Raw genomic sequence first — 26,668 nt, 5'->3', positions numbered from 1 at the left:
TTTATTCTCTTCTGGTGCTCGGCGTTCTTGGTATTCTCTGTAACATCCTGTGCCCCGTGCACAATAAGCATGCAATAAACATTTGCAGTGGTTTGGGTCCAGGGATATTTCAAATTAAAAATCTTTCAAATTAGGAATAACTTTGGATTTCCCAGATTTGTATGTATCTTTTTAAGTGCACTGAGCTTGCTGTAGGAGTAATAAAAGTCCAGCCATTAATTTACTATAAGAGAAACATTTTAAATATTAGTGTAGCAAGGACTTCTTACTTAATTCTCCTTTCTTCCTTCTCCAAAAGTCGTTGGCTTTTTCTTCAGAGAACATTCTCCTGAAACATTCTATTCCCTGATTCCCCACTATTATCCGCCTGTGCTCTATCTTTGTAGGTGAGATGCTTTGCCCCTGTGAAGTACACTTTGTGCACGCGTTTCTGCTGTTGCAGGGAGCAACTCGAGGATTCTGCACTTGGCACCATTCTTCATCCTTGGCTGCTCTCCACAGTCACCGTTTAGAAGCTCCCTGGGCTTCTGGGTTCCTCGCTCTCATATGCTCTGTGGAGATTAGAAAAGGATTCCATTACAAGGCATTGAAAATGTGATGGAAAATGAAATTTGCTTTACCAAGAAAGGAAGCATTTGCACTGCAACTCGTTCCAACAGGAGTCTTAAATGGGCACCGTTTTCAGGGAGGTAAAATGGCAAATGGGCAAATGACTTAGATCACCGTTTGGTAAATATCCCAGAGTTTAAAACCACTCAGGCATTAATGGGAGCAGAGGGGCAGCGTTCATAGTACAGTGGGCTGACCATGGCTGACTCGTGTGTGTGTGTGTGTGTGTGTGTGTGCGCATTTCAAACCTAGGGCTCTGAGTACAGTGGGTAAGCACTCTACCTCTGAGCTACACTCCTCACAGAACAATTGACTCAATACTTCAAGATTCACAGTGTTGCTGGGTGGTGGTGGCGCACGCCTTTAATCCCAGCACTGGGGAGGCAGAGGCAGGCGGATCTTTGTGAGTTCAGTTCAAGGCCAGCCTGGTCTACAAGAGCTAGTGCCAGGACAGGCTCCAAAGCTACAGAGAAACCCTGTCTCAGAAAAAAAAAAAAATTACAGTGTTATGAAATTCAATACAAAGTTCAAATACAAATTCAAAATACAAATGCAAAATTCACAGAATTATAAAATTCTTAATACAAAGAAGCAATGTTTAAAATAAGGAATATAGCCGGGCGGTGGTGGCGCATGCCTTTAATCCCAGCACTCGAGAGGCAGAGGCAGGCGGATCTCTGTGAGATCGAGGCCAGCCTGGTCTAGAAGAGCTAGTTTCAGGACAGGAACCAAAAAGCTACGGGGAAACCCTGTCTCGAAAATCCAAAAATAAAATAAAATAAGGAATATATCAATTACCTCAATCCTATTGTTAGATATTGTATACATGTATTGTAATATCACACTATATTCCATAAAGATATATAAATAAGTCAATGAAAACTTTAATATATTAAATAGATATCATATTATTTATATTATATTAAATTACAATATATATGTATACTATATATTTATATACTATATATATTTGTATATTACAATAGGCTTGGTGGTACATGCTTGTAATCCCAGCATGCTGGAAGTTGAGGCAGGTGGATCACAAGTTTGAGGTAAGGTTAAAACAAAACACAAACCCATAAAAATGCTAAATTCTTAAAATAATCTTTGGAAGGTTCTGTTCTTCTAGGGTTTTAAGCACGAATGTTGTAAGTACATACATTGCTTGAATGTTGGATTTTGTTTGTAGGAATGTAAGAGATCAGGTGAGGGCCCAGAAAATGGTATAATGATCCATCGGCTTTGGTCACATCTGTGGAGAGAAAGGAGCCAGGGGTTGGGGTCACTAGTGGGAAAGAGACACTTTCACATTTTAAGCCCCCCCCATCATATACAACCTAAACATAGTCATTTATTACAAAGACAGCCGTTACAAATGGAAATAAAGTGGTCCACTGTTCCCTGTGCAATCTGAACCTAGCACTCAAGTGCTTAGACTGTGTTTGGTAAATGCTTAAATCATTCTTCAAGTTGCGTGTGTTGACTTTACTTTCTCTTCTATTCAAAAGCATGGGCTAGCTCTTTTCCATTTTCCTCTCAGAGAGGCAGCTTTGCTTCTGCCTCTCTCCCCACTTCTCCGCTTCCCCCCCCTTTTTCCTCTTCTCTCTCTCTCTCTCTCTCTCTCTCTCTCTCTCTCTCTCTCTCTCTCTCTCTCAGCCCCCTCTTCACCCTTCCCCCTCCATAACCCCCTGAATAAATATTCAACCTCCATTTTAAGCTTTTTCATGCATCGGGCCTTGTTGTCGTCCTTACTGACATCCATTAAGCTCTATACCTCCGGACGGATTCTATTAGTGTTACTTTGCTAATCTCCCACAGAAACACAGTTGGGCACCACCAGTCATCATTTCATAGTTAAAGAAACAGACCATGGGCCAGCGAGCCGGCTCAGCGCGAAAGGTGCTTGCTGCCAAGGCTGAGAAAGCTGAGCTCTGTCCCTGAGGTCCCTGTGGCGGATGGAGGAGCACTTACTCTCTCAAGTTGTCCTTTGACCTCCCACATGCACTGCGGCACGAATGCATATCTCTAGCAAACCAATAAATAACCGTGGTTTAAAAATAAAAGGATCAGGCCCGAGAAGTTTGTTTTGCACAAGCTGGTCCCATTGCTAGGAGGCACTGGGGCTAGGCTGTCTGTCTGGCATTCAACCTTCATATTCTGCAGGGCAAGAAGGAGGGAATGGAACTGGTCTGTGGTTTAAGATTTTGATTGTATTTCATAGTTGGCATATACACTTTTGTCTAATTGGGAGGTGACTAAAGGCATCTGGGGCTGGCTGATGTGTTGGTTGAAAATTACTATTATTATAAGGATGATTATTATAGCATTTACTAATTATGCAGGGCTTTATACTTCAAAGCCCTGTGCTTTATAATCCTTTATTAGCTACGTCTCAAAACATCTCCATGACAGAAAGATGCGTTTAGCATCTGTATTTTCCAGGAGGAAAATCTGAGGCCGAGTCAGAGGGGCAACCATTTTTAAAATGAAGTGAAAAATATTTATAGTGTATGTGCTCTCTCTCTCTGTGTGTGTGTGTGTGTGTGTGTGTGTGTGTGTGTGTGTGTGGCAGGAGGAGGGTTAGCAGAGGACAACCCGCACGCCATGTGCGTTCCAGTTATCAACCACAGGTCATCGGGCAAACACCCTTTCCCTCTGAGCCACCACTTTGGCTTAAAATAATAATAATAATAATAATAATAATAATAATAATAATAATAATAAAAGAGAGTAGAGGTGGAAATGTAACCCTTCATTCTTTAAACTCATTTAAATAACTTAGTCCTGGGGACAAGACGCCAATTAATTTAATCCTTTTATAGGCCAGTGTAAGTTCTAATACTTTTTCTTAATAGCTAATTGAAAATAAAATGCAAAATATAATAAAAAAATCAGTGCTTATTCCCTTGAGGTTATTTTTTAGGTTTTGCTACATTTGTGTCAAGGTGACATTTTGCTCAAATTCACTCTTACTAGCTCCCATTTTTCTACCCCAGCACAACGTGACTGCAGATAGTGGTTCCCAGTGCTGATCTTGTTAGCTTGCATCCATTGTCTGTGAGAAAAAACAAAAACACAAAACAAAACCTTTCCCTACGGGCAGAAGACTCGGTAGTAGCTTTCGGTAAAAACAAACTTCACACAAGTATCATATGAGACTTCAGAAAACTTCAGATGTCTGGCAGTTTGTACACTTCAGAAGGAAGATGATCAACATGTCAGTACATCGTGGGAAGCAGAGGGAGGGAGATGAGAAGGTTCTTGTGGGTTGGTTACAGATTTCTCTAAAAGGCCTGGAGGAGATAGGCACATTCTTCCATAAATCAGGTCTTCCAGGTGGGAGGCAGTCATGGCTCTGTCACATGGGAAAGGCTCCATAAATACTAGTTTAGTGGTTAGGACTGTGTCTCAGGAGACAGACTGTCTGTTTCTAAGCCCAGCTCTGTCCCTTGCTATTTACCTTAACCAGCTGTGCAGCTGATTCTGGGGCTCTTTCTCCATTCAGAACAAAGGGGACGGAAAGATCCGATCTCAATCTCAGAGTTACTTCTAAGTATCTGATAATGTCTTTTCTCTTTCCAAACAGTTGACAGCTAGTATCTACAACTCCTTTAAGTTGGTGGTGGCAGGCGATCTGGGCATGTAACTCAGTTGTCCCGGTATTTATCTAACATGCGTGAAGCCCTAGCTTCCATCCTTCTATCCCCAGCACCTCATAAGCTCACGTCATCCTTGGCTACCTAGTGAGTTCAAGGCCAGCCTGAGCTACTCACTTTGTTAAAAACAACAAAACAAAACCCATTGGTATAGATTATATAATTTGTTGTCTACACTTGCCTTTGGGGAACTACTCTCCAAGAAAATACCTTTAAACTCTTTCAAAATACATTCAAATAAATAGTTACAATAAGATTCTATATTGTTTCTTTAAAATGCCTATGTTCTCTTCTACCCTAGTGGCTCAGACTTAGAGTGGAGATTTTACTTGTGAGGGAGAACAATTCACTAACCTTGATGAAGAAGGCAAGAGGCGTCTGAACCAAAGACAATGGTGCCTTGTGCCAGATGCTTGCCAGAGTACGTTAAGTTTCAAGAGTTGCCAGAAAAAGAGAAATTGGAGACAGGGTCTTGAACCCCTGACCTTTCTGTCTCTACTTCCCAAATTCTGGAAATATAGGCATGCATTAGGATTCCTATGCTCTTAAAAAACTTCAGTGTGGCCCGGTGATGGTGGCGCACGCCTTTAATCCCAGCACTCGGGAGGGAGAGGCAGGCGGATCTCTGTGAGTTCGAGACCAGCCTGGTCTACAGAGTAGTTCCAGGACAGGCTCCAAAGCCACAGAGAAACCCTGTCTCGAAAAAAACAAAAAAACCAAAACAAAACAAAAAACCCCCCCAAACCAAAAAATCTTCAGTGTGGTCCTGAAGAGTTAAACCCAGGGATTTTTCCTCTAATAATTTGTTTAAATTTATTTTATGTGCATTGGGGTGAAGGTGTCAGATCCCCTGGAACTAGATGGAGTTACAGACAGATGTGAGCTGCTATGTGGGTGCTGGGAATTGAACCCAGTTCTCCTGGAAGAACAGGCAGTGCTCCTAAGCCCTGAGCCATCTCTCTATACCCAAAGCCAAGGATTTTTATATGCAAGCACTCTACAAACTGAGCTACAGGCCGGGTGGTGGTGGCGCACACCTTTAATCCCAGCACTCGGGAGGCAGAGGCAGGTGGATCTCTGGGAGTTCGAGGCCAGCCTGGTCTACAAGAGCTAGTTCCGGGAAAGGCACCAAAGCTACAGAGAAACCCTGTCTCGAAAAAACAAAAAACAAAACAAAACAAAACAACAACAACAAAAAACAACAACAAACTGAGCTACATCCCTGGCCTCAATTTTAAAGCTTTGAGTTGATAAAGTTGGAGAGACGGCTCAGCGGCTAAGAGCCTGTATGGTTCTTTGCTGAGCATCGTGGTGGATGTCTGTAATACCAGCACCTGAGAGGCAGAGATAGGAGAGCTTTGTGAGTTTGGGACCAGCCTGGTCTACACAGTTACAGTCCACCCAGGCCAGCTGGAAAGACAGTGAGATGCTGTTTCAAAAACAAAACAAAAGGCAGCAGAGAGCACTATGATTCAGAGCACTGGTTGCTCTTCCAGAGGACTGGGTTTGATTCCCAGCACTCACAGGGCAGCTCACAATCACCTGTGACTTCTTCTGGTTTCCGTATTCCTGCACATGGTGCAGGGACATACACGGAGGCAAAACACTCGCAAAACACTCATACACAGGAAAACAAACAAAACAAACAAACAAACTCACAAATAATAAAACCCACCAGTTTTTACTACTCCCACCAGTAACTGACAACAAACAAGACCATGTACTGCACTCCTTTCCCAGGGCCCCCAAGGGTTCCTGGTGCCAGCGGTGGGTGGCTTACAATCAAAAGAAACTGGCTTTCCAGGGCATCTAAAGTCTCTGGCCTCCATGGGAAGCTGCTCTCACAAGTATATATATATACTCACACACAGACACACGCCCACACACATAATTAAAAATAAAATAAATCTTGGGGCTGGAGAAATGGCTCAATGGTTAGGAGCAAAGGATGCTCTTAGATAGAGGGTTTGGGTTTAATTCCCTTTACATACGTGGAGGCTCACAAACATTTATAAATCCAGTTTCAGGAGATCCAGTACACCTCTTCTGACGTCTGTGGGCACAGGCAAGTCATTCATACACATAAAGTAAGTCTGAAAACAAATTCAAAAAGAAAAAAAAATCTTTAAAAAAAAAGAGCAAAGTTTGAGGTTATTTATTTTCAGTACAAAATTCGGCACAATTCAGCACAAAAAAATATGGGACAAACACATTCTAGAGCGGATTTTCAACTCCTTCTACCTACCCTTCAACACACACAGTGTCCATAGTGCCCCCACCCAAAGCAGTGTTTTTTCAAGCACGGTGCCAAAGAAGGCAGAAAAGTTGAAGTAGACAAAGTGTGACATCTTCACGTTTAAAAGACTCCAGTCAGGCAGAGTGACACTCGTCTGTAATCCCAACACTTGGTAGGTGGAGGCAAGAGGAACGAGAACTAGAAGCTAGCCCGAACTGCTTCATAAGCGCCTATCTAAAAATAAAACCGAAACATTTAAAAAGCTCCCAGGTTTGGGGAAGATTTGACGGTCTCGGGGGAAGGCAGTGAAAAATGCCACAGAGAAGTGTGGAGCCTTCGACTTAGGCTGGGTGGTAAGGGATCAGGCCTATGTTAAAACAAACAAAGCATAAACAAAGAACCCCATTATCTCCAGGCCTGGCAAAGGGTGAACGCTGAAGTGCAGCTCTTTTGTTTAACAAGCTGCCTTAATGGCTTTGCGGATAGCTGCTTAGCAGCGGCAGGGTCCTCGCCTTGCACGGCTCCACGAGGCATGGGGTCGGTGTGACCGGCACCCCCTTGAGCCGCATTCAAGCTGTATTCTCTGTGAACAGCATCCTCTGTGGTTGTGCAACCTGGCTATTAAGTCAGTAAAGATGGGCCTGGAGTCTGGCCTGAGATAAAGATTAAGAACTAAATCCTTCTACATAATAAAATAACAGGAATTTTAAGTCTTTCTTTGCCGGGGGTCGGGGAGGGAGGGGGTGGGGGGTAGAGGGTGGGTGGAGGTAGGAGGGTGGAGGGGTGCCTGGAATGGAAAGAAAAAAATGGTTTGGATTAAAAATGCTTTTAGGATGAGGGTGGGCTAGCATTTGGTAACAAAGCGGGTTCTGTGAACCTTGTAAGAAATTCCTGTCATTTAAATTAAGCATTTGGCAGGGTGGCGGGGGATAAAACCCAGGGCCTTGGGCATGTTAAGCATTCTATCATTGAGCTAAACCCCAGCACCTTGAGTTTTAGTCAGGGGCTCACTGTATAGTTCAGGCTGCCTTCCCTCTTGTAAATGCCTCCACGTGCTAAACACTGGGATATTACAAGCACTCGTGTGAACCTCTGGGCCCTGCTCTCTGTAGAGTTTTAAAAACACACAGAGAAGATCCTCTGTCCCTGGGTGGTGGTGGTGCATGCATTTAATCCCAGCATGGGAGTGTGGGGGGGGGGGCAGAGGCAGGCAGATCTCTGAGTTTGAAGCCAGTCTGGTCTACACAGTGAGTTCAAGGCCAGCCAGGGCTACACAGAGAAATCCTGTCTCGAAAAACCAAACCAAACCAAACCAAACCACCACCACCCCCAAAAGAAAAAAAGATCTCTGTCATCTTCTTTAGGAAAGGAGACCCTGGCAAATGAACTTAAACAACTTTTGTGGGGTGGGGCTCTCTTCCGTGTGAATCAAGGGAAGAACCAGCAAAAAGTTCACAAACGGGATGCTGTGTCTAAACGCACAAGACCGTAACTTGTTACAGCCCTTTTACTGGTTTTCTTCAAAGAACTGAGAGCACTTTTATTTCCTCATTTATTTTGACATTCTCGTGTGGGAAGGGCAGATTTACGATAACATTATTTATAGACGGAGAAATTGAAAATAGAGATGAAATCGCTTACTCAATGCCGCATAGCTCGGGTGGTGGAGCCACTGGAATTCGGTTCTCCAGCCTCCAGCCACAAAATGGAAAGCTCATGAGCTTTGGAATTAGAGGGAACTTTGAGTAATCCCGTTTCGACCCCAGAACAAGAATGTGGCCTTAAGTCAATTATTTCACCTCTGTCTCAGCTAGTCTCATTTGTAAAAGTAAGGCCATAAAACCTCACAGCACAGTGAAGATTAATTTAGAAAATGCAGGTAAAGCCTCAACACCGAGCAGTCCTCAAGTAAGATTCGTTCCAACGCCCCCACCTCCAACCCCAACCCAGAATTATCTGGTTCAATTGAAGTACAAATCAAAAAGAACTCCCATTAAAACTCATTTTACCCCACCTCATCTCCTATGGAGAGAAAAAAAGACGAATAAAAAAATTAAAATGTTCCAAAATATCATTTAATTAACAGGCAAACTTTTTTTTTCTTCTTACTGACAATGTGGCTCAGTGACATTTGCTTCCAATGGGCTGAGAGACAGACTTCAGCCCTCAACACTCCAAAACAAAAACAATCCCAAGCTGTAGACTTACTAGAATTAGAAAAGAATATATATGTGAACGTTAGGCTTCTAGAATGCGGCAGGTCTTTAACTCAAGAGCTTATAGGAATGCCCTGGCTGGGGGGGAGGGGGAGACGACTCTAAACAAGGATTGTCAGGGCTTATCCTAGACTTACCGCTTTACAAGGTCTGGGGCGGGGCCTGGTTATTTGCATCTTTAACAAGTTCTCAGGTGATGCTGAGCTGCTAGACCGTGGACACACCTTGAGAAGCACTAGCCCGGGTGAGTGAAAGGCTGGGGATGGGGACCAGCAAGTGGCTCAGCAAGCCCTCCGGGTGATTGCGCTGCACTTCCAAGCTTAAGAACTGCTTGGCAAGGTGGTGAGAAGCTCGTAAGAAAACAGATTCACTTTTAAATCCAGGCTACATATCTTACCAGTTAGACGAGAGTCTGTGATTGAGGATTCCTTTCATTAGGGCTCCAGGCCTCGGCGTGCGTGCATGCGTGCGTGTGTGTGTGTGTGTATACGCGCGCACACACGCGTGTGCACGTGCACGAGCGTTGGTATGGCTGGAGACAACCGAAGTTTTGACTGTGCGGAGTCTGGTATTTGCTTCACTCTCCTAGGAGGCATGGAAGGCGACTTGAACTTGGGAATTATGGAAGTGTTTACAAACGGTTCTGCAATTACATAAAACACAAGGCAGTACTTTAAATACAGCACTAGTGATGGGATTGTTTGCATCTTAAATTTGTTATAAGGGGTTTTCTTTTACTCTGTTTGTTCCAAGACTCTTCGCAGAAGTATTTGTCTGACACTAGAGGCCTTTTCTTTTTTCTCTTTCTGAATTCTAAGAGGCTTTTTCTTTTCTCTGTCTGTCTCTGTCTCTCTCTCCAAAGGTCTTGCTACACAGTCCTTGCTGGCTTTGGAACTCACTATAAAACCTAGGCTGGCCCAAACTCCCTGGACTCTCCCTGCCTCCGCCTTTAAACTGCAGGAACTCCAGACACAAGGTATCTTGTCAGGCTGGAGCCCTTTTTTTTTGTTTTTCCTTCCGTGGGATCTAGCTCCAGAGAGAAAACCTGCCTCCAATACCTGACGTTTTACTGATTTTGTGGCAGAGGAAGTTTTTAAAGACCTTCCCTCTTTTCCTAGCTTGGCGTCTGACTCTGTGGGTTCTCCTATCGTCTTTGGTCAGAGCTTCAAAATCCCAGGTCTTCTCTAGTACCTGTTACTGGTCAGTTCGTGAAAGGGTTACCATGCATTATAGTATTATTAACCTCTACAGTGCAGAGATGAACACACGCACACAAATTTTAAAAGGTTAACTAACTCGTCAAGGTGAAAAGTAAAATAACGGGCTCCAGACACTGAGGTTCCAGAGCCCTCATCCCGGCTTTTATTGAATGTGAAAAGGATGAACGATACAGGGGAATAGAGTTTAGCTCCTCTTTTTGAATAGTTTGAAAAGTCTTGTTTGGAGCAGACGAGAGTTCTACACATAACACAAATTAAAATAAAACCAAGAGCCAGCATTTGCGGTAAAGTTTGGTACCTGGCCGGTTTCCTTCTCTGTAAGATGTACAGAATAGCACCGCTTTCCAGGAGTTTGAAGGTGATTAGAATAGTTAATGCAGCCGAAGCGCGTGATGCACTATTTAGCACTCAGTAAGCCTTCGATGAATGTCAACTGCGTTTTTAAGCGAGACAGAAGCAAGTGGGGAAAACACCACGGGACCGTCGGCCAGCCGGGTGAATGCACTGGGCTCGGCTGGATTCTCCGAGCCTCCATAGAATTAGGTGGCTGGAGGGGAACAATCCTAACAGCAGTTAAAATAAGGGGTACCAGCCGTCGCCCGGGGGCCGCGGGGCCACAAGAGTTAGCAGGGAGTCCGGGGGCGGGCGCCGGGTTCAGAGGCCCCGCCCTTCCCGGGAGGCCTGGCAACTCCAGCCCGGGAGCAGTTCCGGTGCCAAAACCCTGCCCTCCCCCGCTCCCCCGGAAGTGCTTGTCTAGGCTTCGGGCAGGAGAGAGGCCTGGTAGACACAGGCGCCGAGGTTCCGTCGGCTCCGAGTCGGGGGTCGGGTCGCGGAGAGAGTTGCGGAGCTCCGCGGCCGCCGCCGCCCCGCGCCCTCGCAGCGCCCCCGTGCCGGCGGTGAGTAGCCGGGGAAGCTGAGCGGGTCTGCGCGGGTCGGGCGGGCGCCCTCGGACCCGGCTGTCCGCTGCAGGTTCAGCTGTCGGGGTCCGGGAAGGGGGTCGTCGAGCGCCGGGGAGCGCGCGCGGCCCGCGGGCCCGGGGAGAGGCGCGCTGCGGGGCCGCGGAGTGGGCGGGGCGCGGCAGGAGCGGGTTCCCGGAGCTGGGGACGCGGAGGGGACTCGGGAGCGGGGCCGGGCCGCCCGCGCTGCGACCCCCCCTCCCCATCCCTCTCTCTCTCTCTCTCTGCTCCGGCTATGGTGGGCTCGGCGCCTCCGCAGTGGGGGTCTGTGCACCCCGGCGCCGGGAACCTGCACAGCTTCACCGTACTGGACAGCGGCACCCTACTTTCGTCGCCTCTTGGGTCTGTCCCCCCCTTCCCGGCTCAGCAATTATCCTGTGTCCCAGGGGTGTAGTCTCGGTCCCAGGGTGGGGCGCTCCCTGTGTGGATGCTGGAGATCTCGTGCGGGGCTTTTCATCCAGTTCTGCGTCGGGGTCCCCTGGGTTCCCTTTGGACTCGGCTTGAAACTAACTGGGTTTGAATGCCTGCGGAGGGTCACTGAGGCAGCTGCTTTCCTCGAAGGGTCTTGACTCTGCTTGAAAGCTGAAACTGTTGAAGTCGCTTCTTAAAAAAATAAAAACAAAACGAAGATTGGAGGAGAATCGTAGATTCAGATGAGTTTTCCCGTGTTCTTGCTGACGTAAAAAAAAAAAAAATGATGCTAATTCCCGAATCAGCCTTTCGAATTTCTGTGCTCAACCGAAGTCGCAGTTGTAAGAGTTCAGTCTGGATGTTGCACGAATTGACTGCAAAGGGCTGGAGAATGGTATTCTTTTCTACCCCAGATTTGTTTACTTTCATACTTGGAACTGTCATTTCTTGAGCTTAGAAAAATATTCCTCAGTTTCTCATCAGAGGTTCTTTGTGTAGTCCAGCTGTTGTTGCAACGCATCGGAGGTTCCTACAGCTGGGCAGAGGTGTGTTTGTTGATTTAAATGTATGAAGCGTTTAGCTCGAATAAACTTAGAATTTCCTAGAGAAGAAAATCTTGTAACTACTGTTAGTAAATGGAGTTTAGGTTTTAAACTACCGGTGAAAGTTTTGTAGCAAATAATGGGTATATTTTCCACTTTCATTGAGTTTAAAATTATAACCAGAAAGTTCATTTGTTGCAGACGACCTGTGTTGTCACAGTGTCAAGTATACGTAAGTCATTTTCCATCAAACCAGTGATGTTATCTGCTCTTCTCATATTATGCTTATGTTAGGATCTATACTTTTTTTGGTCTTGTCTGTCTATCTGTCTTGTCATTCTCTCTACCACTGGAAAGGAAGGTGATATCATGAATAAGGGGGATAGTTTGAAGTGACAAGTTCCATGAACTAACTTATGCGAAGGAAGAATTATTTCATTTAAAAAATTTCTCGGGCTGGAGAGATGGCTCAGAGGTAAAGAGCACTGGCTGCTCTTCCAGAGGTCCTGAGTTCAATTCCCAGCAACCACATGGTGGCTCACAACCATCTGTACTGAGATCTGGCGCCCTGCTCTGGCGTGCGGGCATACATTGAAGCAGAATGTTGTATACATAATAAATAAATAAACCTTAAAAAAAATTTCTCACCAGACGGTGGTGGTGTACACCTTTAATTCCAGCACTTGGGAGGCAGAAACAGGTGAATCTCAGTGAGTTTGAGTCCAGCCTGGTCTACAGATTGAATTCCAGGACAGCCAGGACAGAGAAACCCTGTCTTGAAAAACCAAAATAAAAAAATGTCTCAGTGTAATGCCAGAGGTTCACATTGGGTGTCTTCTTCCTTTTCTTCTTCCTCCTCCTCCTCATTGTTATTACTATTAATTATTTGAGACAGGGTGTCTCTGAGCCTGGAGCTTGGAGTTTTGGGCTGGACTGTGTGGCCAGCAAGTCCCAGGGATCCTCCTGTGTTTGCTGGTGTCCCCCTATCTCCTTCCAAGAGCCACAGACATGCTATACAGGACCTGCTTTTATGTGGGTGCTGTGAATCCCAATTCAGGTTTCAGGCTTGCTCAGCAAGCACTTTACCTGTGAGCCATCTCCCCAGCCACCCAAATCTATGTTATTGATACTTAGCACTAAAGGTGTGTGTGTGTGTTAAGTTTGTGGGGAAAATGTGAGTAAAGCTAAGATGTACAACTTTTAGGTTTGGATGGAAAATGTGGCCTCTTATATACCTACCTTGAAATACTCAATTGTTCAGCGCCTAAGATTGGGATGTTGAAATTAGAGTCTGAAAAATGAGTCAAGTTAGATTTGGTTATGGATTTGTACTCTGGATATAATTATTTTGAAGGGAAAAATTATGGCAGTTATAAAAGCAAAAAAGAAATTGGTGAAAATCGTATACTTTCAGGCATTGTAAATTTTATTGCTTAAGTCAAATGATATTGAGCATTTTCTCTGTGTCAGGCTCTTTTAGGGAACCATGTAGGGACAAATAAAGGCGAAGCCATTATAACTTAAGATTCATGTTTTGATAATTTTCCAAGGTGTGTTGAAATCATGAAGAATTGAATTGCACTGTCTACGAATACTAAACCTTTGAATTGGGACTCAGTTTGGATGAAGGTGTTGAGTGCTTCATGAAAAATTCTGTGTCAGGCACTCTAAGTCACAAAGATTAAGGCTGGTCTTTAGAAATTTGAGTCTAGTAGGGATGTAAGAGATTTGTGCAAGGTTCCTAGTATAAATACATAATTGGCTGGATGTGATGTCGTGCATGCAGAGGCAAAGGAAGCAGGGACAAGAGGATGGTGAACTGCTAGCAAGAGGACCCTGTTCACAGCAAAGGAAGAGCCTCTGAAAACATAGAAGAAATGTATGTAAATACTTAACCACATGAGTGGGTTTATCTAAAGTTTGGGATTGCACAAAAGGAAAATGTTTGTTTTAGCTTAAGTCGTCGTGAAAAACTGTAGAGACACGGTAACACTCAAGGGTGGGTCAGTGCTATTATTTATTGGGCACTTAATTTTTTTTTCGGGGGGGGTTTCGAGACAGGGTTTCTCTGTGGTTTTGGAGCCTGTCCTGGAACTAGCTCTGTAGACCAGGCTGGTCTCGAACTCCCAGAGATCCGCCTGCCTCTGCCTCCCGAGTGCTGGGATTAAAGGCGTGCGCCACCACCGCCCGGCTCACTTAATTTTATTATTGTTGTCACAGCAACATAGAAGCTTCTTTCTGTTGAGACAGGGTCTTACTTACTGTGTAGGCATCTCTCAGAATAGTCTGGATACTGAGTCTCAAATGCTCAGTGACCTCCCCTGGAGGTTATGTGGCTAGTGTAACAGTCCCTCTTTGAAGCCAGATTGATCTTGTGGGGAAGTTGGTACTTCCAATAAACGTGTATTCTTTTTATTTCTTTCATGTAATTTTTGAGATAGAGTCTCCTGCCTCTTAAGTAGGCCTAAGGTTCCTTTGCAGTTAAGTAAGACCTTGATCTTCTGATCTGTAGTCTCCACTTCTGTGCTTGGGATTATAGGCATGTTCCATTGTACCCTGCTCTTAAACTAACTATTTTAAATTAGTTGGTGACTGGTTAAGAGAACGACAGTTTTGGAGATGAGAAGGCTCGTGATGTAGGGAAAAAGTTAGTGTACCAGACTACCTGGATGGTTTATTTTGGAATTAGAAGTGAAGTTTGGATTTAAGTTGAGGATGGATTGTGGCGCATGTTTAGATGCTGTATTTTGAAGTTCAGCATTTGGAAGAAAACAAGAAGTATGTACCTTGTGATAGTTTAGTGTGCAGAATGATTTATTATTGCAAACTATTAATGCATTGCTGTGCATTCTGAGAGTGATGATAGTAGGCCAAGGGCCAGCAGGGCCTAGCTGGCACCATCAGTGGGGAGGTAGGGGCCTGATAGGAAAGGGTAGTGGAGTCAGAAACCGAAAGCTACGCTTTCTAACTGGATCTTGTTGATGGTGATTACTAGGGATGTGAGCAATGAGTTGCATCATTAGGTTCCATTGTTCTAAGATGGGGTAAAGCCTCACATTCATACTCCTGCCTAGCTCTCCAGAGAAGCTGTGGTTGCCAGTGTGTGCTTCCAGGCCTGGCATGCCAGGTTTGAACATACTTACCTGCTGGGACTGCATGAAGGCTTTTGGAAATGGAGGTTTGTGGTACAAGAGAGAGGTTAGAGCTAGACATATACAAAACATAAATAGAGAGAAAACACAAATAGATTATTCAGACAGATCTATGTGTTGAATCTGTATAAGGAGGTTAAAGTGCCAAGGGAGTGTGTAGAGAGAAAATAAAACCAAGGCAACAGCAGCAAAACCAACCCTGTGTTTAAATGGCATCTGTTTAAAACAGAAAAACACTGAGTATATTTTATGCAGTGGGTAAGGAATTAGATAATCTGTGTAGTTTCCTTGAGCTATAAATTCAGATGAGCAGAAAAAAAATCTGTTCATTAAAATCCAGTTGAGGGGTGTCTAGATGATTCAACAGGGAAAGGTGCTTGCTAACAAGTCTGATGCCCCGAGTTCTGTTCCTGGCACCCACAGGGTAGAAGGAAAGAACAACTTTAAAGTTGTTCTTTGATTTCCACTTGCAGGTCATGGGCCATGGTACCCCTCTCTTCCTATCACAGACACCCCCCCCCCCCCCCCACACACACTAAATCTAATTTTAAAAAGTTCAAAAATCCTGTGACCTGTGGTGGTGCCCTTTAATCTCAGCACTCGGAAGGACGGAGGCAGGCAGATCTTTGTAAATTGCAGGGACTTTGTAAAGTCCCTGTCTCAAAAACAACAGTAACAGAAACCCAAAAAACAAAAATAAAACATCCACTTGAGGCAGGCTGCGGGTGTAGTTTAGTCTTGAGGCCCTAGACTATGGGTTAGGCAAGTTCTATGCCTGTCTCTAACTCTAGCACTTGAAGGAGTTGTGGGGCCAGAAGGTCAAGGTCTCCTTAGCTACACTGGGAGTTGAAATCAGCCCAGGCTACCTGAGACCTGGTCTCTAAAACAAACAAATACCCTGCCCACACCCCAAACAAACAAATAACAACAAAATCAAGAAGTAGACCTTTTCGTGACTTTGCTAGCAGAATATTGTGCTAGGATTGTTCTGTTTCCAGGGAGGTCAGGCGCTCAGACTCACTGGTTCAGAGTGTCAGCCTGGTCACCTTAGCGCTGGAGTGGTTCTTTCCTTTAGGCTTGTCTGCTGGGTGACTTGTGAAGATTTGGAGGCTATTGATGTATTCTTCTCTCCCCCCCCCCTTTTAATGTGTATGACTTATTTTTAATTCGATATTAAGAACGTCTGGTATTCAGAGACATTACTTGAGTTTCTCATGACAGTGACTGTTAACATTACCTTTTGTAAAAAATGGTATTCATATTTTTCCCCTCTTGCTCTTTTATAATACCTTTCTTATTTTTGTGGTGTCTGATCAAGCCTTCCATCACAGACATCTATCACAGATAGGTGGTGTAGCACCAAACTCCATTCCCTGCCCAGTAAAAGTACTCTTGATTAACATGACAGTTTTATTCAAATGCTCTGATTACCATAGAGGGATGAAAGAATAAGATACTCACATCTATCATATAATATATGTGAAGATTATGTTTTACTTTGAATTTTTTTTCTTGTTTGTTTGTTTTGTTTTCTGAGGTTTTCTCTGTGTAGCTTTGGAACCTGTTCTGGAACTAGCTCTTTTTTTTTGGTTTTTGGTTTTTCAAGACAGGGTTTCTCTGTGGTTTTGGAGCCTGTCCTGGAACTAGCTCTTGTAGACCAGGCTGGTCTCGAACTCAGAGATCCGCCTGCCTCTGCCTCCCAAGTGCTGGGATTAAAGGCGTGCGTCACCACCGCCCGGCTAAAGATTTATTTATTTATTATGTATTCAACATTCTGCCTCCATGTATGCCGGCACGCCAGAAGAGGGCACCAGATCTCATTACAGATGGTTGTGAGCCACCATGTGGTTGCTGGGAATTGAACTCAGGACCTATGGAAGAGCAGCCATTGCTCTTAACCACTGAGCCACCTCTCCAGCCCCTGGCAGTAGCTCTTGTAGACCAGGCTGGCCTCAAATTCACAGAGATCCGCCTGCCTCTGCCTCCCAAGTGCTGGGATTGAAGGCGTGCGCCAACACAGCCCGGTACTTTGAAAATTTTTAAGAGCTCTAAATCTGTGGGGTTTCATGTCCTTTGCTTTTTAAATAGTTAAATAGGAAGAAATTGTATTTTAACCTGTAAAACACTGTAATAGTTTGCAGAATGAAGCTCAGGGCTGTAACATTTTATTTATTTATTTATTTATTTATTTATTTATTTATTTATTTATTTTGATTTTTCGAGACAGGGTTTCTCCATAGCTTTTTGATTCCTGTCCTGGAACTAGCTCTTGTAGACCAGGCTGGCCTCGAACTCACAGAGATCCGCCCGCCTCTGCCTCCCGAGTGCTGGGATTAAGGGCTGTAACATTTTAAAGGTAAGTTTGTTTTTAGTCAGAGTTCCTGTAGAAGTATTTCTTAAGAAAAAATACCTTTTGCTGGGTGGTGGTGGCACACGCCTTTAATCCCAGCACTTGGGAGGCAGAGGCAGATGGACCTCTGTGAGTTCGAGACCAGCCTGGTCTACAAGAGCTAGTTCCAGGACAGGCTCCAAAGCCACAGAGAAACCCAGTCTCGAAAAAGCAAAAGAAAGAAAGAAAGGAAGGAAGGAAGGAAAGAAAGAAAGAAAGAAAATACCTTCCTTTTGCTTTTCAAGAGTACTTTTTCGCTGCATCCCAGGCACTAGGGGATGTCCATAGGGTCTGCAGTGGTGTGGTTGGAGGCGGGAGGCTTGTGTGTGTGCTTTGTCTGGGCTGCTTGGTTTAGTTTCAGTGAGCTTGGTATTAATGGGGCAAAGGTCAGGAGTTCCATTTAGCTTTAGTCTGAGTAATGGCCAATGATGCGCCTCTCACTCCTACCAGCTGTCTAGGAAATGCTTTGGTTGTCATTGGTGCCAAAAGTGGGAAAGTTTAGCTTGATGGTTGGGAATTGACTCTGAGATATACAAATCTGAGTTATAATTCTTGACCTGTGACTTTGGGAGAGTCCCCAAACTTCCTCGAGGCTTCCATTTCTTGTTATTGGAGAGGTTAATCCTTGTTTTCAGCTTGTACTACAGCTGCTTTCTTCTGGGGACCTCGCAGGTTAGACCTGTGGTTCTCAAATGCTGACGTATGTTAACAGTGTCATTCTCCCATGTCACTGTTGTCACTTGCTGTGTGGAATAAGAATGTGGTCTGCTTTTTGTAAGGCTAAATCTGTTGAATTTAAAAGACAATTCTTTTTTTCCTAAAACTATTATTTACCAATTTTGAAAGGAACACATTAGTTCTTTGATGAAATAGTAATGATTATATAGTTTGTTTTCTTCTCATGTATGTAGTACAGACTGCTCTTGAACCCTGTACTGCCAAGATTGCCCTGAAACGTGTGATCCTTCTGCTTCATTTCTTTTTTTTTTTTATTTATTTATTATGTATACAGTATTCTGTCTGTGTGTATGCCTGAAGGCCAGAAGAGGGCGCCAGACCTCTTTACAGATGGTTGTGAGCCACCATGTGGTTGCTGGGAATTGAACTCAGGAACTTTGGAAGAGCAGGCAATGCTCTTAACCACTGAGCCATCTCTCCAGCCCCCTGCTTCATTTCTCAATTGCTTACTTCACAGGAGTGTGCCACCAATCCCGGCAGGTGTGTGTGGGGGGGGGCACAGTGCTACACTGGTCTCTCTGCCCCTCTTAGAAGATTGTGGTTCTGTGAAATCTGGAAATCTTGGTAGTATTTGAGGTGTTGGAGAGGATATTCATATTATGCATGTTCCAGTTAGATTCAGGGTTCATTCTACCCTGACCCCTCCCTGTAGGAGCTCATGAGCCTCACTCTTCCCTCCAAATTGGTCCTTGCAGTGAACTTGGAGGAACAGTGCAGACTGTTTTTAGATGTTTCTTAGGGTCCCAGGAGAAAGTAGTGAACTGGTAGGATGGGGTGTTAAGTCTGTCAGCCAATAAGATAGAGAACTTGCCTTTGACATATGAATAGCAGAAACTGGCTTTCCTTTCCCTGTACGCAGGAAAGTCAGAAACTAGAGCAAGGAAAGACTTATTTGCTATAGCAAGCCAACTTTGTACAAATGAGATACTAGTATTCAAAATGGCTTCCAGAGGAAGGGAAGAGTGAAGTGCTGTGCATAATGGGCGATGCAGGGCGGGCCACAGAAGTCCTGGGCTTCAGACCAATGATTAGCAGAGTGTTTATGGAATGGCATCGCTTGACTAGATGCTTACTGAGTCCTTGTTCACTTGGGGTGGGGGAGAGGCACAGGACCTTTAAGGGACAAGCCTATTCTAGGCTACTGAATCAAGGTGTAATATTAGAGCCAGTCAGTGGTGGCGCACACCTTTAATCCCAGCACTCCGGAGACAGGCAGGGGGATCTCTGTGTGTTTGAAGCTAGTCTGGTCTACAGAGTGAGTTCTAGGCCAGCCAGGGCTACACAGAGAAACCCTCTCTCAACCTCTCCCCTTACCCTGAAAAAAAAAAAAAAAAAGATATAACATTAGTTTTCTTTGAGCGTTTTAGCTTGGGTAATCTTAAAAACTTGGGTGATTTGTAGAAATACTTGGATTTGTGTCGGGATACCTAAAACAAAATGTTAAGGTAAAGTTGGAACAATCCAAGTGCCTTGGAAGTTTACTGTCTTAGATATTAAAGATGGTGTTGGCATAGAATTTTCCTGTATATAATTGTTTCTGGCAAACTAAAAAAAAATCATATGTAATTCATTTATTTTAATAATGCTGAGTTTTTTTTCTACCAAGCATTCCCGATGGCAAATGAGTTGGATGAGTACCCTCAAAAAATCTAGGGAAACAGCCCAAAATATTCCTTTTATAAGTTGAAAAGTCTTTGATGTCTATGAAGCTGTATTTTTTTTAATTTGCAGGGATTTTGCATTTTGTGTCTTTTATATATGTAAACTGTGTAAAGTACTTTCAGCTAAAATTGATGTTCCTAGGAGCGACAGTTCATCTTGTGAGAACTGCCTCCCTTCCCACCCCCCTACTGTGTGTGTCTGTAGTACTGGGAATTGAACCTTGGGCATGCATGTGTCTGGAAGGTGCTCTACTGCTGACCTCTGTCATTAGTAGCCATTTGCCCCAGCCTCCCGTATGTTGGGTCCTAAGTGTCTTTCACTACTTAGCGTGGGATCAGTTTCTGTTTCAGAAAAAGGAAGAGAACATGCTGGGCATGGTGGCACACACCTTTAATCCTAGCACTCAGGAGGCAGAGGCTGACAGGTCTCTGAATTTGAGGCCAGCCTGCTCTGCAAAGTTTGTTCCAGGACAGCCAGGAAGGACTCTGTTACACAGAGAAATTCTGAGAGAGAGAGCGAGCTCTGTAGGGATTGAACCCAGGTTTTTGTACAGTGCAAGCAATGCAAGATCTCAATGATTTTTAAAAATTAAATAATTACTATTATTTGTGAATACGTAAGTAACACACACACACCACACACCAGAGGACGGCTCCTTCCACAGTGGGTCACAAGGACTGAACAGACACATGCATACACACACACACACACCAGAGGATGACTCCTTCCACAGTGGGTCACAAGGACTGAACACACACACACACACACACACCAAAGGACGGCTCCTTCCACAGTGGGTCACAAGGACTGAACACCACACACACACACACACACACACACACACACACACACACACACACACACCCCAGAGGATGACTCCTTCCACAGTGGGTCACAGGACTAAATTGAGGCTATCAGGTTTTACCTCTGAAGTCCTTTTACCCACTGTGCCTCAGAATATTTATTTATTTATTTTTCCCAGATAGAGTTTCTTTGTGAAGCTTTGGAGCCTGTCCTGGAACTTGGTTTGTAGACCAGGCTGGCCTCGAACTCACAGAGTGCCACCTGCCTCTGCCTCCCAAGTGCTGAGATTAAAGGTGTTTGCCATCACTGCCCGACTTAAATACTTTTTTAAGATTTATTTGTCTGTTTATTTCATGCACATTGGTTTTGCCTGTATGTTTGTCTGTGTGAGAGCATCAGATTCTCTAACTGGAGTTATAGACAGTTGTGAGCCGCCATGAGATTGCTGGGAATTGAACTCGGGTCTCCTGGAAGAGCATCCAGTTCCCTTAACCTCTGAGCCATCTCTCCAGCCCCTACTCAGAACATTTTCTCAGTTGAGGGTCTGTTGATATTTTTTATTTATTTTTTATTTTTGTTTTTGCTTTCAAATTTTGCTAGGTAGCTCATACTTGCTTTGAATTCATGATCGCCTTGCTCTCCCTCTTGAGTGTGTGTGTGTGTGTGTTTAGGTTATAAAGTGGAAATTGACTCTCTCTTACTACTCTGTATCCTAGCTCTGCTGGCCAGAAACTTACTGCAGTTCTTCTGCCTCAGCCTCTCAGTGCTGTTATTACGGGCATGAGAGCCATCATGTCTGACTTTCATCATTTTATTTTAATCTTGTGGCAGTTTTGCCTATTTTATAGTCTTGGAAATTAAGACTTAGAGACATAGGTAGCAGTAGAATTCAAACCCCAGTACATGTGAGACTTTTTATTGGCTACAGTTGCTTTTGAAATTGCTGTTGATGTTTATATTACTTGTACAGTTAATATACACATTACATATCCATGATTGCTGGCTGAAAATAGATTACTGAAAAGGTAGTAATTCCAGTGTAATTATATATTATAATACCTATTTATATGTGAATGTAGATATAATGCATATATCTATAATAGACATAATTGTATATAATTGTTGAGAGCTTAAGGCTCATATGGAGGGAGTTTCTGCTATTTTGTGTAACTTCAACTCTTCATAGAGATTTTATGTAGCAAAGAAAATCTAAAAGCATCAAGTGATGGAGGTTAGCAGGCAGATTTTCTGGTATCTGTTCAGTTCTTTTTCTAGTTGTTAAACAAGCCCTTAGGATTTTGATAGTTAGGGATAGAGAGTTAGCTCGGCTGTTAAAAGCACTTGCTGCTCTTGCAGAGGACCAGGTTTGATCCCCAGCATCTACATGGTGACTTACAACTGTCTGTAATTTCAGTCCAGGGGACCCAGTGCCCAGTGCCTTCTTTTGAATTCCGTGGGTACCAGGTACTTTAGGCATGCAAGCAAATACTCATATACATAAAAACAAATAAATCTAAAAGATTCGACTAATCAGAGGAGTTGACTGAATTACACTGATACCATGTTGCTGTTGGGGTGTGATGCTGGCTAGTATTTTCCTTTGGGCCATGAACCAGTAGAAGCTGGCTGTTCTCCAGACTCACCTTTTTCTGTTTCGGGATTTCTCTCTCCCACTGCAGCCTTTTGGAGTCTCTAGGAGCACGGGCCTGTGCCACCTCTGCCTCTTATTCTGAGTCAGCTCTGGAAGGGCTTGGCAGTGAGAAGTTAGACCATGAATCAATCTACTGACTGATGTAGTAAGTAGTTCTTGGGAGGGTACTAGATATCAAGAGCCATGCTAGTCATCAGATGTAAAATAACGAATGAAAATAGAATTTTTTTTCTTTGCTTTTTCCCTTTTTTTCTTTTTCCTGTCCTCCCTCTTTCCACTCATCCCTCTCCCTCCCCATTACTTACCCGTTCATTCATTCATTCACTCATTTATCCATTTATTCATTCATTTATTAATCTATCTATCTATTTATTTATTTAATTGAGGCAGGGTTTCTTTTGTTCACCCTGGCTGGCCTAGAATTCACCCTGTAGACCATGCTGGTTAAAACTCACAAAAATCCTCCTGCTTCTCCCAAATGCTAGATCAAATGTGTGTGCCACCATGCCTGGCTTCTTTTAAATTTTTAAGGTAGGGTATAACTCGGTAAGCCATGTTGGCCTGGAATTCACTACATGGCCCAAGCTGGCCTCAACAGAAGCATGACAGTTGAGCATGACAGTGCTTCTGTTGAGGTGTGCGTACCCACTAAACTTGTTGACATGAAATCCTAAAAGTTTTGTGGCGTGTGATGGTCAATCTCTATTGTCAGCTATCTAGAATTAGGTTTATCTGTGGGGAATTGTTTTGATTAGGTCAATTAAAGTTGGAAAACCTGCCCATAGTGTGTGACATGGTAACCCAACCTAGGATTCTGGACTGTGTGAGGAGAACGTGAGCTGAGCAATAGCCCTTGTTCTCTACTTCTTGACAGTGGTTACCAGTTGTCTCAAGCTTGGCTGTGGCTTCCCCACCTCCTGGGACCATAATCTTGAGCTCTGATACAAAATCATCGCTTTCTCCTTTAAGTTGTTTTGGCCAGAGTATTTTATCACTGCAACAGAGAAATAACTGAGAATGGAATATCCTGTAAAAATTAGAAAAAAAAGCCAGGTGGTGGTGGTATATGCCTTTAATCCCAGCACTAAGAAGGCAGAGACAGAATCTGTGAGTTCAAGGCTAACCTGGTCTACAGAGCAATGGCTGTTACACAGAGAAACTCTGTCTCAAAAACAAAAACAAACAAAAACTAGAAAAAAAAAAGAAAAAAGAAGCCAAAAACCAAAACACAGCCATGCCTTCAGGAGTGGAGGCAGAGATAATGTTATTCCAGTTCAGGTAAAGTGAATGAGAATGTAGGGTAATAATAGATAAAAATAAAGAAGATTCTGGAAATTTAGACAATAGAGAAAATATTACTATTCTGAATAAAAGAGTTATTTCGGAGGTTTTCTTCTTTGGTTCTGGGGGTTAAAACCTTGGCCACCCCCATGACAGGTGAAAGATGTACCACTAAGCCAGACATCCCAGGCTTGGAGATAGTTTGCTTTTTTCTTTTTAAACAGTGATTTTATGTTATTTATAACCCAACTTTTTTTTTTAAAAGATTGATTTATGTATATATTTGGGCATTTTTGTGTACATATACATTTGCATACCAGAAGAGGGTACTGGATCACAGGGCGCTACAGTTATAGACAGTTGTGAGCCAGCATGTGACTGCTGGGAGTTGATCTCAGGAATTCTGGACGAACCCTCAATGCTCTTCAACACCGAGACATCTCTCCAGCCTAACACTCCAATTTCATAAATTATCGTTTTGAGCAAAACTTTGATCACATAACTGTATGCAGATTTTGAAAAAAATTGGTAACAGTGAAGGGTTTCTGAATGTGCAGGACCTGAAATTAATTCAGAATCAAGCATATAATGAATCTGAGGTGTTTGTTAGTGCTTGTCCACAGTGCAGTGCTCACTCTGCACACACAACACGCTCCCTTTACACTGTGTAGCCATTCTGCCTGTGAGTGGTCCCGAAACCAACTTGGCTCAGATTTCGTACCACCTCTACAGAGTTTCTGCTCTTAGAGAAACACAGTGGGTTCATTACAGAAAACAGGGACGTTTAACATTTCACTATCTCAGAAGACAGATACTTTTAACTTTTCCCTACCTTCATTCCTCGGGATGTGTTAAATTAGAAAAGCTTTGGGTTGTATTGTGCTAGAATGTATTGTGTTATATTTAAAAAGCTTTTGCTGGAGTTGTTGACTTAAGCATCACTTTAAAAAAAAGTTAAATGGGGCTGGAGAGATGGCTGGGTGGTTAAGAATACTTGGTGCTTTTGCAAAGACCTGGGTTCAGTCTGTAGCACACAGATGGCAGTTAACAACCATTTATAACTCTAATCCCAGGGGATCTGATGCTCTCTTCTGGCCTCCAAGAGTAGCAGGCACATACGTGGTACACATATATACAGACAAAACATGTGTACACATAAATGAAAATAAATAAATCCTTTAAAAACAGTTAAATGAGCTGGGTGGTGGAGCACACCTTTAATCCCAGCATTCAAGAAGCAGAGGCAGGAGGATCTCTGTGAGTTCGAGGCTAGTCTGTCTGGTCTACAGAGCAAGTTCCAAGACAGCAAGGGCTGTTACACAGAGAAATACTGTCTGGAGAACTCCCCCCCGCCCCCCCCCCCAAAAAAAAAACCAGAAAGAAATGAATTTTGGTTTGGGATTATGGCAGAATTTCCAGCAAATTCTGAAATGACCTAACTATATTTATTCCAAAAAAACTGGAAAATGAAACAATGACCCACAAATACACAACAGTAACAATGAAATGAGCACACCCCTGCCGTTTGCAGTGTGAAGTGGTATTCTCAGCATTGATGTGCCTCAGCCTGCAGAGCTTTGGGATTGACATGGCTGGGACCATAGCGAATGAGTAGAAATGACAGACACATGTACAGATAGAGGTGGCCCCAGAAGCCTGGAACTCAGTGCACTTAGTGTTTACATCTGGATGGGAGGAGTGAGTGTACTGTATGAGAAGCGGGTTAGCCAATCTTGGTAGAGGTTCTCTCTGGGGGAACAGTCTCAGGCTGCAGCCATCTGGGAGGAGGAGGCTGTGGTTGATAGTTCTGCACACATTGTCAGCTTTTGTAATACTCTGCCTTTGGAAAGGTCTTGCTGTTCCCATTGGTCTAAGGTATTCCAGGGTTCTTGACATGTCCATTGTCCTGTCAACAATACACATTGACTCAGGACTTCATTTGCTCTCTATTTTGATGATTATAAAATCAAAGTATCAGTATCAGCCAACTCTAGAAGACATTAAAGAGACTCTTCTTTGACATTGTGAATTCAGCCAAAATTTAATTGTGTAAAAATAAATGGGCACTTTAATCTCATTAGTATGCAAATTTGTTTTTAAGTAAATGGTAAAATATATCAAAGAATTGTTTTGGGATGATGTATTATCAACTATTGTTTGCTTTTTATGTCCACTTCATACCTGAGCTTACATCAGAATTTCTTGAGCAAAAAGGGGTCATCAATGGAATCAGTTTCAGAAGCCCTGCCTTATAGTATCTGTCCAGTTTTGCTTGCTGCTTTAAAAAAAGTAGTATTTTGTTTTTGCATTATGGGGCTTGAACGTTGAGGTCTTGTGCCCGCTAGATGAATACTATGTCTCTAAGCTGTGCTCTTGTGCCTGTAATACATGTTCTTGTAAAGCAATGCATCGTTTTTAATTTTTGCTGTTATAGGAAATTTTACAGAAAATATCCAGCCGGGCAATGGTGGCGCACGCCTTTAATCCCAGCACTCGGGAGACAGAGGCAGGCGGATCTCTGTGAGTTTGAGACCAGCCTGGTCTACAGAGCTAGTTCCAGGACAGGCTCCAAAGTCACAGAGAAACCCTGTCTCGAAAAAGCAATAAATAAATAAATAAATAAATAAATAAATAAATAAATAAATAAATAAATAAATAAATAAAAATTTCATCCATTTATCTAATTACAGTGACAGATTGGCACGGACAGGTCTGGTAACAAATAGCTGGCTCGTATTAAGCATCTGTTGATTTGGTGAGAACAGAGAGGTAGAGACTCCAGGAAAGTAGTTTACCTAGACAATTTCACCATGTAGGGGATCAGGGAGGAATTCTGAATTGTTTCTGAAAAGTAGACTTTTATAAAAGGATTCTTCTGGTTTCCATCTTTTAGTTGAGAAAACAGATATCAGGAACTCATTAACCCAAAGTCAAGTAAATAAGAAAAGACTAAACAATAGAATTTGTACCTAGATCCAAAAAGATTCAAATATCTGTGTAAATTTTTCCGTATTATGGAGGTACTGGATGCCATTGAGGTCTCCTGATTTGTTCAGTCATTAAGTAATCTTGAGTGTCTTTAGACTGGTTTGGGTAGCTTCTTTACACTTGTTCCATATCCTTGGGCCTCTTTATTATACTCCTT

At 43.4% G+C, this 26,668-nt stretch overlaps 1 protein-coding gene and 1 long non-coding RNA gene across 2 annotated transcripts in view; one reads left to right on the top strand and one right to left on the bottom strand.

Moving 5' to 3' along the window:
* Positions 1-281: 281 nt before the first annotated feature.
* On the bottom strand, positions 282-10,343 carry LOC130866668 (uncharacterized). Its single transcript, XR_009056360.1, has 5 exons — positions 10,236-10,343; positions 9,115-9,360; positions 6,257-6,358; positions 1,770-1,861; positions 282-551 (listed from the first exon to the last, which is right to left on the bottom strand). It is a non-coding gene; the product is annotated as an uncharacterized LOC130866668 (long non-coding RNA).
* Positions 10,344-10,695: 352 nt separating this feature from the next.
* The window catches only part of Frs2 (fibroblast growth factor receptor substrate 2), a 77,403-nt gene continuing 61,430 nt past the window's right edge, over positions 10,696-26,668 (top strand). Inside the window, exon 1 of the mRNA XM_057757902.1 lies at positions 10,696-10,833. The gene's annotated coding sequence lies outside the window, so the exon portion shown is untranslated. The remainder of the gene's footprint in view (positions 10,834-26,668) is intronic.

This window comes from Chionomys nivalis, chromosome 25, assembly GCF_950005125.1.
Source record: "Chionomys nivalis chromosome 25, mChiNiv1.1, whole genome shotgun sequence".
Taxonomy (NCBI): domain Eukaryota; kingdom Metazoa; phylum Chordata; class Mammalia; order Rodentia; family Cricetidae; genus Chionomys; species Chionomys nivalis.
Note: the sequence above shows the minus strand (reverse complement) of the source record. Positions and strands in the feature narration are given on the sequence as shown.